We start from the raw sequence: 14,884 nt of genomic DNA on the forward strand, positions 1-14,884 counted from the left end.
CTTACAAATAAATAGTGACAGACTGAGAATTCATTGCAGAGGTAAATATTTCACTAATCTGAGATAATTCTCATTAATAATTAAAGTAAACAATACCAATGGGTAACTATTTTTTTAATGTTTACAATGGAAATATAATGACTAATAAAAAGACTTTGATAAAATCTGCCAAATACAAGAACTAAATATGCTGCTAACAGGACTAAACGAAGGACATTTAAACTCACTGTTTCTTTTTCTTTTTACTGACTGTAGTTTCTACCTTCAGGTATGCACTAACCACATGTCTCACACATAGTAGGATATTGTGACAGGGTTGCTGATAACAGATCACATGTTATGTTTTCTAGATGTGAATTTATTGAACTCCATTTTAAGACAAAGTGGTCAATAATTATGATCAGCAATCCAGTCATAATTCTTTGCTGTATAGTCACGTTCACTGGTAATGCAGATGGAGATGAGTGAGCTCTGATAAACATGACACAGCACCTTCCTTCGCTTTAACTGCTGCACCTATAAGCCTATATATACTGTACACACTGCTAGTCTACATACAGGTTTTGACTCCATGGTTTCATGATACAGAGAGATGAAGCCCTAAGTATGACCCAGATCATCTATGTTTGAATAATGGCTGGAGGAGTCAGACAGGTAGGATGGGTGTAAGTGTTCATAATTTTTTGCTCGTCTTCGGGGGATTGTTGGTGGGTGGGTTTCCAAATTACTGTAATGTAGACACCTACAGGAGGGAAGGTGTGTTGTATGCAGAAATAGTCAATATATGCATTTTGTCACTGTCAAGTCAGTTATGTGGTAGCCTTGGCAGGGTTTGTATGGGATGTGCATGCTCATAGAGGAAAACTTTGCATACACTCATATATATATATATATATATATATATATATATATGGCTTACATGGAATTGGTCAACAACCAAATGTCAAACAGGGTTTTCTTCAAACCTATATGTCGAAACTTTAGGTGTCGAACGGTCAGAATGTCGTACAAAATTCGGAATGCAACATTTCCGACTGCTCTACCACCTAAACAAGTGCTACCATGGGTCAAAAAGGGGGGATGTTTGGCGTTTCAACATAATTGCGTTCACATTTATGCCGAACTGACGTTCTGCTTTCGAACATGTTGTGTTTGACATTTGGCCATACAACCAAATCCATATATATATATATATATAAAATTCAAGGAATGATTGTCTCCCATGACTGGTGAGTGGCCCCGTGGGGAGAAAAATGGGTCCAGTTAATTGTAGAAGGGCTAATTATTAGTAGCAGAGACCATAAGAAAAAGATAAAAAAAAACAGCATTGTACTCACTTGTAGATGGTCTGTACGTCTGACTACTGTGTTTGTTGGTCCCACTAAGTATAAACATAAAACAGTTCATTATTGCTGCATTACAGCAAAACACTTGTTACAAACCTAAATTAGTACAAACCACAGATTATTTATTTATTAATTTAGTTTGAGTGCTAGAGACAAGTTAGCAATTCATATATAAAGCTAGGATCCGTTTTTTTTGGATGGGGGGAAAGAAATAACCAGAGCTTACTTTAAAACTCAGGGAAGACTATACTAATTGATAAATAGTAGGACAGGGGCTATCCAGAGATAAAGCAGTCTTGGAAGGTGCAGGATCCAGCCCATAAGCTGTAGGACATAACTTTACTATCCTGCTCATCATCTTGGAATAATCATAGTACTGTAACACACGCCATGACCAATCCAAGAGTAACTGGAGTTTAACCTAAGGGATGTTCTTTACAAAGTTTCTTAGATCCACAACTACTGCTCACAAAAAATTAACACCTGTGGAGGAAGAACCAGTAAAACTGTATAACCACAATGGTACTTTCATTATGTAAAACACTTCACAGATGAAAATACAGTCCACTGAAGTAATTCCCTTGCAAAGTAACATACAGTAAAAATCAAAAGCTCATCAAATTATTAACAGAAATGGAAGTAGCAAGCTAATAACCCTGCATTATGGATGAAGTGACATAGTAAGTCATGAAAACTATGTAATATGATACTGTAATGAAAAAAGTAAAACTTATTAATTGAAAAAAAAGCTTAAAATAATATAGACTAGCAAACCATATATCCAAGTTTGAGTTTTCAAAGTTCAAAAAATATACTAGTACAGGTAGCCATATTAATGGTATAATCAGGCAACAATTAAATATGAGAATATCGGCTGTACAGAATTCACATTTCAATGCTTCCATTAAGTTAGGAGGGTGAAATTGAAATTTTACTGTACAATATGAAAAATGTCATGTTCCTGAGCAGTATAGTCTTGTATTCCAAAGAATTGCTGGTGGCCTGAATGCATGATATACCTGAGCCATTAAACTGAGTTCCAATCTGCTTGAGTTGGTCATAGCTCATATGTATATAAAAGATTCCACAGAGAAAAACAGATGAGAGATAGCTGAATGAACCTGGATACTCCAAATAAAATACGAAAAACAAATAATCAAGGTCCAACCGTCAGTATAAAAGTTTAATGTACAAGCTTTCAAGTAAAACTCTTTATCAAATACATAAAAAACTACAAAGCATCTACTCAATAAATACGTAGTGCCAGCCAATTTAAAAAAAATCAAATTAAACAATTAAGCAATTAATTAAAACTTAGGTAAAATATTTTACACACAAAGCTGTTTACATTTCAAAACAGGCTTATTGCTATTAACTTTGTTAAGACCTGATGATATGTTTGCCCTAAAAAAATGTATCCACCTATATTCTGCCCTCTCAGTTGCATTCCCAATATCACCACCTTTTTTATTTTAAATACCCTCTGAAGTATCCTAAATCTAAAGGTGTGATCATTACCCTGTTGTAAAATATGCTAAGAACATTAGTTTCTACTCGCCTACAAATTTCTGATAGATGTGGTATTATTCTTCCTTTAAACTTGCAATTAGTCTTTCCTACATAAAAACTCAGACATTTTACACAATTGGCTAAATAAACAATATTTTTGGTATTACGTGTGCCAAAAGTTTTGAAAATAAATTACTATTTGACACTGGATGTACAAATTCTGTGTTAGTGTTGATAAATTTACAACATACACAGTTATGATTATTTGTTTTTCTTATATAAAAGATTCCATGCCACTGGTCAAAAAGAGTAGGGATCCTTTATTTATCAAAATAAAACAATCTATAGACTATTTACATATTTACAAAATATTTACAGACTACAATTCTCCATATCCTTATTTTAGTCAGTACACATTCATATATTTTACGCCAAATTTCTATCCTTATTAGACCCCTAACTCCTTTTTCCACAGCCACTATCTAATATTATTCAATATTACTGCCAAAATCCATTTCCATTAAACATAATTTAATTTAGCCTTTCATTCTGTATTAGCCATATAATATAAAAATTTTTTATCAATTCTTCCAACATTTTTTACTTCTTTTTATGAAGCCAATATTTAATTATGCCCACATTTATCATATCCTTTATCTTACCCACTTTTTCAATATCTCCAAAAATATTTTTTTACACAAATTTTCCCAAAAGTCATCACTCTTTTATATTTCAAAAACACGTGTTCTGTAACACAATATAAACATTTTCTTTCATGCTTATTTAATATAGCATACTTCCTTTCACTGACAATTTATTCCCAGTCTCCACAAAAAAAAAAAAAAAAAAAAAAAAAAAAGGCATTGTACTTTTATTGCATCATTTCATTTTTTATTTGTATAGATTAATTTTTTCCCTATGCTAACCTTTTCTATGGTCTAACAAAATCATTTTATCATTATATTCCTGTACCAGATTGTTCTTTCCTTTTCTATTTTCCCAATTTTTAGCTTCCACATTAATATTTTTCTTGGTTAGCATTTCATTTCTTCATTTTCACATTCTTTTTCTTTTTTTTTTTTTTTTTTTTACTTCAGTTTGCTGTCTCCCCAAAATTTTCCCACTTATATTTTAAGTATGCTTACAGCTAAACCTTTTTCTTTTTCATGTATTCACTTTAACACTTTATATAAATTTAGAAAAGCAACATATACCACTGGGTTGATTAATTCTAAGCCTCCTCTGCTTTATTTACACACACAGTTTCTTATTTTACTGGATTTAGTCTACAACCCCATATGAATGAAAAACTTGCCTGTAACAATTATTTTTTCAATATCGTTGGTGGAATAAACACGCTTGCTAAATATGCTATCTTTCCCATTAAAACTGAGTTTATCAAATAAACATTTTTTCTAAATAATCTGTTTTCCAGTAAAGGCAAATGCCTTTTAACTCTTCTATTGTATTTTCCCATTGCATCCTTCTTACAATCTTATTACCAAATTTTAGACCAAAGACAGACATTTCATTCACAGTAAATTGTATTTCTCCTGTCTTAACCAAATCTTCTAATCCTTTACTTTTCTCTTTCTTTAAAGTCATTTATGTTGCTTCTAAACATTAATTTAAGTAACATGTTACATTACTTCTTTTTTTCTACATCTTGTTTCTTGCAATTATTATAATATTATCTGCATACGTAAATAAGAATGGGATTCATAAGCCATGAGGCATTACACAGTCTGCTTTCATTTTACAATTTATTTCACATACAATTACATTCATAGTTAAAGTAAAGATTATACAACTCATTGGACACTCCTGCCTCACACCCCTCCTCATTTGTACCTTTTTTCTTAGACAACTTTTTGCCAAACATTTTCTTTATCATTTATAAAAAGCAGGCATGCATACTTTCCAGATTTTCTCACCTAAATGTATTCTTTCATTTTCACCCATAAGATTCAATGTCTTATTGTATCAAATGCCTTATTAAAATCCCCTATCATAAGTTTGACTTCTTCGTCCCTATTTATATCATCCACAATCTCTATTAGTATTATTAATTCTTGACATCCCTTCCCTTTTTCTACTAAACATACTGTGTTACATAACACTTTTCATCTTTGTTTCAAATCTCTTCTCTAATATTTCATGAAACTTGTATAATCAATATTGTTCAGTACTATTGGTCTCTAGTTCTTCATTATATTTTTTCTTCTTTCTTCAAGATAATTTTAAGTATTCCACTGCATAATACTTTATACATAAATCCTTTATTTAGCCATTCATTCAATATGTTTAAAATATTATTTTCTCTCATTCTATTAAGTTTTTATACATTTCATATCCTTTTCCATCTGGCCCTGCAGCCAAAACCATGTTCACTTGTCATAATACCTTAACTATTTCATATTAAGAAATTTCCTTTTTAAATTCTTTATTTTCTTGTTCTGAAAACTTTTTATTCCCCTATTATTTTTAACAACTTCTTTAAATATCTGTTGTACATATTTTATAGCAATAGTCATAATTTGTACCAGAGTTCTATTTCTCTCAATACACTACTATATTCCTTTACTAGTCTACTTAACTATGCAGATACTTCTTTTTCATTGTAAAAACATCTTTGTTTGAATAATAACTATTTCATTTTCCCTTGATTTTATGTAATTCTTTCTCTTCATCAGAATAGTCTCTAGCATTATTTTATAAATATTCCAATGCTCCTTTATACACTGGTTTATACTTTTTATCCATGTTTCTTACATTGTATAGCCACTGTAAATAAAATGTTTATATTTAATCTTAAACTTCATCCACCACTCAGACCAATCTTTGTAAAATGTTCTCTTAGTAATATGATCTCCCCAAAACTGCATTATTATCTTTTTTCTTTCTTTATGCCACATTTTCTCATTTAACCTTTTTATTCCTTGCCCATTTTATATACTCCTTGTTTTTCTTTACCCATATTGTTAAATAATCCGGAAAACCTGTTTCAATCAATTCTCTTTCCCTTACGATTAGCCCTTCTCATATTATAAAGTAATCTATTTTAGTTCTGTAGGTACTCCTTCTATAAGTCCATGAATTTCTATCCCAGAGTATTAATATTCCAGATCTCATAACTTCTAATATTTTTCTTGCATCATTTCCTTTCTCTTTACATGTACCTTTTAAGTCACAATTAAAATCTCCTGCCAATATAATACTCATATTTACTACTTCGTAATCTAGAATCTAATGAAATAAACTTTATCTTTCTTTGCACATAACACAAGCATATAATGCTATAATTCTGGGTCTACTTCAGTAGAGCAAAATCATACTTACCTAACTTTCAAAAGTCTGAGTTGAAAAACCCAAAACTCCAGAAGACCAACCACTTGGAACACCAAAAGTTCGCTACAGGTAAGTAACCACTTGGCCAGCATGTTGACCTTTGCCCCTTACCTCCATGGTAGTGCAATCTCAGAGTTGGTATATTTAACTGGGGGGTGGGAGGAGCAGCCCACCCACATAGGGGGGTGTGGGGGCAAAGCCTCCCCAACATGAGTGGGTTTTCTTTGCATTTAGTGTGTTTGCAGGGTTGGGCAAGCAGTTATTCACCAGTAGTGATCTGTCAGTGTTCCAAGCGGTCAATCTTCTGGAGTTTTGGGTTTTTTGTCTCAGTCTTTTCAAAGTCAGGTAAGTGGGATTTCAGTCTACTGGAGAAGACTCATTATTCTATACACTTGTTTTTTTTTTCTTTTTTAAGTCCACAATAGTTAATCTTCCTATTCTTACTAAAGTTATATCTAACAATTTTACTGTATTTCTACAAAATATTCCTGTTCCAAAGCATCAATCATTTCCCAAATTCCATATTATCTTCACCCCATAATCTTACTTCATTTGATAAGAATCTTGTATCTTCTAGTACAATTACATCTACATCACACATTTTACACCATTCCAAAACCCCTATCCTTCTCACTATATTTTATTACTACATATTCACAGTAAGTATTCAAAAGTTTATTTCCCTTTTACTTAACTTTCTATTGATTATAAAAAGAAGTTATGTACTTACCATAACGTTCCATGTGAAGTGTTCATCTCGCCTTTGTTCTTACACACGGGTTCGGAGCCGATCCTCGGCTCCGAGTCGGCCGCATCACAAAGCTCTGCATCTTAGTGAAGCTGGAGACCATACTATATCCCAAGATCCTCCCTGCTATCCCTCAGATCTAGTTTGCAAGAAACCAGACCGTCCGCCATCAACTGCTCTAAGACATTCACACTCACACGTCTAACAATGAACACCATAGAACTATAACACATAATGTCATATGGGTGATGTACCACATCCTACAGAGGACACAGATCAATTAACCCAGAAGAGGAAAAGGATCCTGACCAGACTCTAGTCTTACCAGTTCTTCCATAACGTGGTGGGAGGAGGAGGGAGGGGATGTAAGAACAAAGGCAAGATGAACACTTCACATGGAACGTTATGGTAAGTACATAACTTCTTTATGTGAAAGTGTTCAATCTCGCCATTTGTTCTTACACGGGTAGCGTCCCTAGCTCCGTTACCCTGGGTGACTCATGGAAGAACGTTCCTGAGCACAGTGGAACCAAAGGATGTCCTGTCCTTAGAGGCCCTGTCCACCTTGTAATGAGTGATAAACATATGAGGTCTTACCCACGTTGCTGCTGCACAAATCGTATCCAATGGTAAGCGAGCTGATTGCGCTAAGGAAGTAAAAACGGCCCTAGTAGAATGAGCCTTAGGCTTGAAAGGCAGTGGCTGATTCGAAACAGAATACACAAAGTCTATACAATCTGAAAGCCATTTAGACAAGGTACATTTCGTGACTGCCATGCCCTTCTTGTTGTCTGCAAATGAAACGAACAGCTGATCTGATTTCCTGTGATCTTTAGTCCTGTCTTGGTAAAATCTCAGTTGCCTATGTACATCCAATTTGTGCAGCATATATTCCAATTTGTTTGAATGATTCTTGAAAAACGTAGAAGTTCTATGGATTGGTTAATATTTAACACAGAACATACCTTGGGGAGGAATGACGGGTTTGTGCACAAGGAAACTCTGTCCGGGTGACCTGACTGATAATGCTTGCAAGCTCTGAGATTCTTCGAGCTGAAGTGACAGCAATAAGAAATAGTGTCTTCCATGACAAGAACTTTAGGAGACAGGATGAAGCTGGTTCGAAGGGTGGTAACATCAGTTGCGACAACAACAAGTACAAATTCCATGGGAAAATTGGCTCCCGAATGGGTGGACGAAGGTGGAAGGTTCCCTTCATAAAAGCCTTGCAAAGCCTGCGAGACATAATAGAAGAGCCCCCTTCACCAACATGGAAGTTATATATGGTCGCCAGCTGTACTCTTATAGTGGAAGTAGAGGCCCCTTCGTGAAAGAGTAAGGATAAAAATTCCAAAACTTTGTGTAGCGGGGCTACCAAGGGATCAATATGTTGACCTGATGCCCAACATACAAAACGTTTCCATTTGCTCCTGTAAAGTTTTCTGGTGGAAGCTTTATGAGAGGCAACCAGAATGTGTTGTACTGCAGGAGAGAAAAGATCCGACCTGGCTAAGCAGGGAAGCGGAGCAGCCAAGCTGTCAGTTTGAGGGATTGAAGGGATGGGTGAGGAACTCCCAACGAATGAGTCAACAGATCTGGCACCGGGTCCAGAATCCAAGGTTCCTCCATCTGATGGGCTCGAAGAAAGGGGAACCATATCTGCCGAGGCCAGAATGGCGCTATGAGGATTATTGTCCTTTCCAGATTCCTGGCTTTCTGTAGAAATTTGGGTATCAACGGGGCAGGAGGAAATGCATATAGGAGACCCGGGGGCCAATCGTGCACCAGTGCGTCCCTGGACACCCCCCAGAGGGGGAAGTAGGGCAAAGTAGCTTCTGCATTTGGCATTCAATGGGGATGCAAATAGATCGCAGCAAGGCTGGTCCCATCTGCGTAAAATCTTTTGCACCACTAGCGGTTTGAGGGACCACTCGTGAGGTAACAGGATGGCTCTGCTCAACCTGTCCACAATGACATTGGATGACCCCGGGATGTGCGTTGCCACTAGAAAGCAACCCGTGGACTCCGTGCCCATTGCCAAATTCTCAGGGTCTCTCTGCATAATGGGTAAGACCTGGTTCCCCCTTGTTTGTTTATGTACCAGACCACAGACATGTTGTCCGTCTGAACTGCTACTGTTCCCAGAGGTAAGAATGTGTGGAAGTGTTGCAACGCTAGAAACACCACTCTCAACTCCAGAACATTGATGTGCAGGTTGGACTCCAGATTGGACCATTCCCCTTGGACTGTTCTTCCCTGAAAAAGCCCCCCCCCAACCCTATCAGAGAAGCGTCCATGGTTATTGTGGCTGTAGGGTTGGGTAGGACAAATGGGCGACCTATTGTGAGATCCTGACTGTTCACCCACCATAGAAGATCCCGTTTTCAAGAGTCTGTTATCAATATTTTGTGTGATAAGGGTAGTTGCTGGAATGACCATTGCGCAAAAAGCAGCCATTGGAGGACCCTCATGTGCATTCTGCCCATAGGAACTGCAATTAGAAAAGCCGCCATCATGCCTAGAACCTTTAACACTAGCATGGCTGGAACGTTTCCGTTCTGAAGAAGAAGCGCAAGCTGTTCCCTGAGGGCTGACGCTCTTACCAGAGGAAGCTTTATCAGAGTTAACCTTGTATCTAAATCTGTCCCGATAAATGAGACATGCTGTGAGGGCAATAAGGCAGATTTTTCTAAATTAATTGAGATCTCTAAATGGGAACAAAGGTCGACTGTGTAGTCCCTGGCCTGTACAAGACGATGCTCGGTGGTGGTGGTAAGGAGCCAGTCGTCTAGATACGGAAACACTCGGAATCCTTGCCGTCTCAAGTGAGATGCCACTACTGCCATGCATTTGGTGAACACCCTGGGGGCTGAGGTGAGACCAAAGGACAGCGCTTGAAACTGAAAATGACTGGCTCCCAGCCGGAAGCTAAGGTAATCTCTGGACGGTCTGGCCATTTTGATGTGGTAATACACATCCTTGAGATCTATAGAGCACATCCAATCATCCTTCTGTAGCGTGACCATCCGGAACTTTTCCTTCCTTACGAAGGTGTTGAGTTTGCTGAGATCCAAAATCGGTCTCCAGTCCCCTGTCTTTTTTGAAACTAAAAAGAACCTTGAGTAAGTTCGGGCCTCTATTCAGGAGAGCTGGAAGGGCTTTCCAGGGACGGTATCCCTGTTGCCCTGATTTTGTGGACTCCTTCTGCCGCCCAGGCGGCGTCTTCCATTTCTCTCCCCCCCCCTCTGCCTCTGGAGGGGGCATCACCCTGTGTGGCTTGGAAAGATCCCAGAGTCTTACGGAACCACATTTTTCTGCCCCTTTGCCCTTTGGGGTACAGTCTAGTTGGAGCAGTAAAATGGACCCCAACAGCAGACAGGGTCTTCCCTTCTTGCTCACACCGAGTTAGAGTCTCCTTTACTTTGGGCCAAAAGAGAGTAGCACCATCAAAAGGGGCATTGGTAAAGGAAGACTTGAAGGCTTCTGCAAAGGAGCACAGCTGCATCCAGGATTGCCTACGGACAGCAATCGCTGAAGCTGCAGATCTACTCGATCCTTCGGCCGCATATGAGATGAGCCTCATGGATGTGTTTGCTATTGAAGTAAGGGTGTTAAGTTGTGCTGTCACCTTATCTGAGACAGCAGCAACTGTGTTACCCTGGAGGGTATCTCCCAGTTCCTTAATGAGATCCCTCTGAAGTCGTGTAAAATGTGTCAAGTAGTTTAGCGAATGCATGGAAAAAGTCGCTGAACTAAAAACATGCTTTCCATATCTGTCCATAGTCCTAGAATCCTTATTAGGAGGATGAACAGAAGAAGATGACTCAGACATTTCCTTTTTCGTGGCTGCCGCTACCACCATAGCATTGACCGGAACTCCCTTAGTAAGATAAGCCTTATCTTGGGGGGCAGTGACAAACTTGTTCGGCCTACGAGGTACCGGTTCCACTGTGTCTGGTGCTTCCCACGCCCTTCGAGCAATTAAGTCCATCAATTCATCGAAGGGTGGAGTCACCAGGAGGTAGAAGGTTGAGCCCCAAAAGCCTTCAGCAACACCGACTCTTCCTCAGTGGGTGCCAGGGACTGCCAATCACCCCTCTGTCTCAAAATCTACAGGATGTCTGCAAATGATACATCCTCAGAGGGGGACCGTGGGGACCCCTCTGTCTTATCCAAATCGATGTCAGATGTTAGAGATTCCTGCAGGGAATCAATGTGCCTCCTCTTGCACAATCTTTTCCTTGGAACTTCATCAGAGGGGGCTTCTAGTGAAGCCTCCGAGGAACAGGGAGCACCCTCTGGGGCTGGCTGAGGCAATGGGACTCTACGCTTGGAGTGGATCATGGGGGCAGAAACAGAAACCGGCCCTTTGGGGGAAGGAGAAGATGCCTCCCAGTGGCGGCTGGTGACTTCAAATCACAGGGGGGCTGCAGGAGACAGCTGAATGGGTGGGGTCAAGGGGAAGGGGTGTGGTCAACTAGAAAAGGGAGGAGCTATGCACAAAACCACAAAAACTAACTTTAATTAAATACGCTGCCCTGGGTGGCAAACCATCATTATGAAAGTCCAATCAAGACAAAAATAAGTGTAGAAGAATAAAAATATTTCAATGCATTGGCTGCATGACAGCTTACGTAATATCTAGATGGAAACAAAAGGTTGTGAGGCATGAAAAAATAAATTACTTTTTAAATACATTACTGGAATGCCAGTCAAAATCAAGTATAAGAAAAACCAGAAGCACTCAACTCAAACCACTTCTCCTTGCACTGCAGTTCTAATTATAATATATTCAGCTTTATTAAAGTATCAAGTAACATGCTGAAAGTAGAAATCTATGTGATGCCCCCACTTGTAAAAATGTTTCTTATCCAAAAAAGACCTACTGCCTGACAACTTGTTTCATGGGGAAAACACGATCAAAGTAAAAAATGAAAAGCAAACAAGAAACAAGCTCAAGATACATTGCTTAAAGGATTACTGTACAGGTTATGGACCACACATGATTAGCATTCTGTTTAGTTTACAGGTAAAGTCTGTAGAGATGACTGGAAATCTCCAACAAGTGTAATGAGCTTTTTAAAATAATGGAATCCTGTCCTTTAATACCCAAGGCTTATACATTATCTAGTCAAGTATTCTCTGCATGGCAACAACAGAAAGGCTTTCAATGTTGGCAATTCTTTAACAGTATGCTTATTAAAGCTTACTTGCATCTTACGATCTCAGACAAGCTTACCTTATGGTCATTAAAGCATTGCAACTTAAACACAGCAACAGGCACTTTGAGTAATAAGCACAAATCTGAGTAATAAGCATAAATCAACAGTACAAAAATATGACAGAAACCAGACCATTCTGCAAAATCAAGGACAGATGAAAAGCCACTGTAGTACTTATGCAGTGTGTCCTCCCCATCCAAGGTAGACACAACTACTCCTTGCCTTGCTTGGACACATCCAGAGTTACTACATGGGGGAGTGGGGTGCAACAAGTATGTCACAATTTGAAATGTCTCTGGCTGACTGTGATGGCCCTGACACATTTGTCATACCTCTCAACCTCAAGAGCAAGAAATCTGGACAAAGCCATACACAGAAGTGGGACAAAGGCCCCAAAATAAGGAAAATTTTTAAATATTGCTCTAATAAACTTAGAAAGATAATAGAATATGTCTCTTGCATTAGTATGAATTTTCTGAAGGGTATAAAATCTGAAACTCAAATGTCTGTCATTTTCTAACTTCAGTCTTTCTTAAATGCATGGCAATGACATCCCTAACACACATGTAAACTTTAGCAATCCTAGTTTTATACTGACCAGCAAATACAATACATTGTGTGACAGACTCCTGCCTCACCAGATTAGTGGCTGTTCAAAGAACATACCTCTTTGATCTCTATTGCAAGAATCAGGGATGAAGTTAAAAATAATGCATGACAAAGACCGGCAATCAGGAAAAGATTTTAAATACCTCTCATATATGTAGAATATTCCTAGAAGAAAATGTTTTGAATTACCGTGCATTCTCTATAGGATATAAAGTCTAAAACTCAAATATCTGTCATTATATAGTAATTGGAAACATCAACAATTTGCTAGAAAGCCACAAAATGTATGAGAAATAGACCAAAAATATGAGACAAAGGAGGGATATTCTGCAAAACCATGGATCATGGCCAGCTTTGTTCCACACAAACAGTATTCCAAGCTGCTCCATATAAATTACATTAATTCTGCAAAGCCAAAATTATATGCAGACAGCTGCTGTTATTCATATTCCCACAGAAATAGGCCAGCACGTTTATATGTTACACTAATTCACTTAGAAAGTTACTAAAGCAACAGGCTTTGCATCAGCAGGCATTTTCTGAAGAAGAAAAAGAACAAGCATAGAACTCCAGGGTCTGGCATTTTAACTGACTGCAATCCTCAGTGGTTTATAAGGAAAAATAAACAAATGAAGACACAGAGCAGGAATATGAGGCAAAATCAGAATATTCTGTAACACTGTGGACAGTTGAGAACTGCGGTTAGCCAGCCACCCGCAATATCTGCTTGCCTGCCACATACCTCTCAACTTCTTTTTTCAATAATTCCAGACAAAGCCAAAAATAATGGGTATGGGGCGAATAGTCAAGTTTTAAATATTGCTCTAATTCACTTAAAAAGTTAATAGAGCAACAGGTTTTGCATAAGCATGCATTTTTCGAACAACAAGAAGTATGGAACTCTAATGGCTGGCATTACTGACTGCTTATAATCCTCAATATATTACCAGAAAAGCATTTTTTTGGGGGGGAGGGGCAGGGAAAAATAAAAGGGAAAGTCAGGGATACTCTGCTGAATTTTGAACAGTTGAAAGGTTTGCTTGCCAGTAACAATAAAAACTAAGAAAAAAAAATTAATTCACATTATCACCAATTGTCTCTTTCCTTTCTCTTTATGCTGCAAATAGTTCCTACACTTTAAAATTTCTTTACATCCTGATCCATATTGCCAATGATGTATCTGATTCACTGTTTAAGTAGATTGTGGGTAGGACAGAGCAGAATGCCAACAAATTCAATAGCCAAGTTTACAACACTACCACCCACACCCCCCAGACACTACAGCTGATTTATCTTCATACAGGGGCACTGCGTGCCATTTACTTATTTATTTTCTTAAAATAAAGAAACACCACATTTATAAATTAAGAAAGTAAGTGCACTGATAAATAAACATCAGAAAAGCACTCCTAGCAGAACAGTGCCTTAGGCAGCCACCTAGTTTAGGTATGCCTCAGACAAGTCATGAGTACGACTCACAAGAAGGGGCTCCATTGTCAGAATTTGGGTGCACATGTGGTGCCCACTTCTAGAATAGTAAATGATTAAGCTGTCATTAATTTTCAGGGCTCACTGTCACTGTACCCCACTGTCAGCACATGGGTGACATAATTGTAGTAATACTGGACTGCTTGTGCGCTCTTTTTGACTATATTCCATCCTGGCATTTTACTATCTGCTAAGCTATCAGGTACATGGATTCAAATTTCTTCCTAGAGTTGCATGGGTTGTCCAGATCCTATAACCTCTGAATTTAAATCTATAACCTAGGATTATGGGCTGGGACTGGTTTCATTTATCATTTTGGAGTACTGAATGCCAATGTAAATATTATAAAAAATGCTATGTTTTAAGTATTTTGATTTAAAATATTAATAATGCCATTAGGTAACGTAAACAGCATCTAAATATTTTTTAAATAAGTTGGGTAAAGCCATGTACTAGCTAAAAGAAAAAATGTCTTCAAGTTGGGTTAATAGGTCAATCTGAGACTAGTTGTACGATTTTTTCTTGTATGACACAGGGATTTTTCTAAGGCATGGTAAAATTTATTACATTCTCATTGTTTTGTTCATGATGCTATGTAGTAGATACTGGTGTTT

Source organism: Protopterus annectens, chromosome 16.part0, assembly GCF_019279795.1.
Source record: "Protopterus annectens isolate FY-2018-M chromosome 16.part0, PAN1.0, whole genome shotgun sequence".
In the NCBI taxonomy this organism is placed as follows: Eukaryota; Metazoa; Chordata; order Ceratodontiformes; family Protopteridae; genus Protopterus; species Protopterus annectens.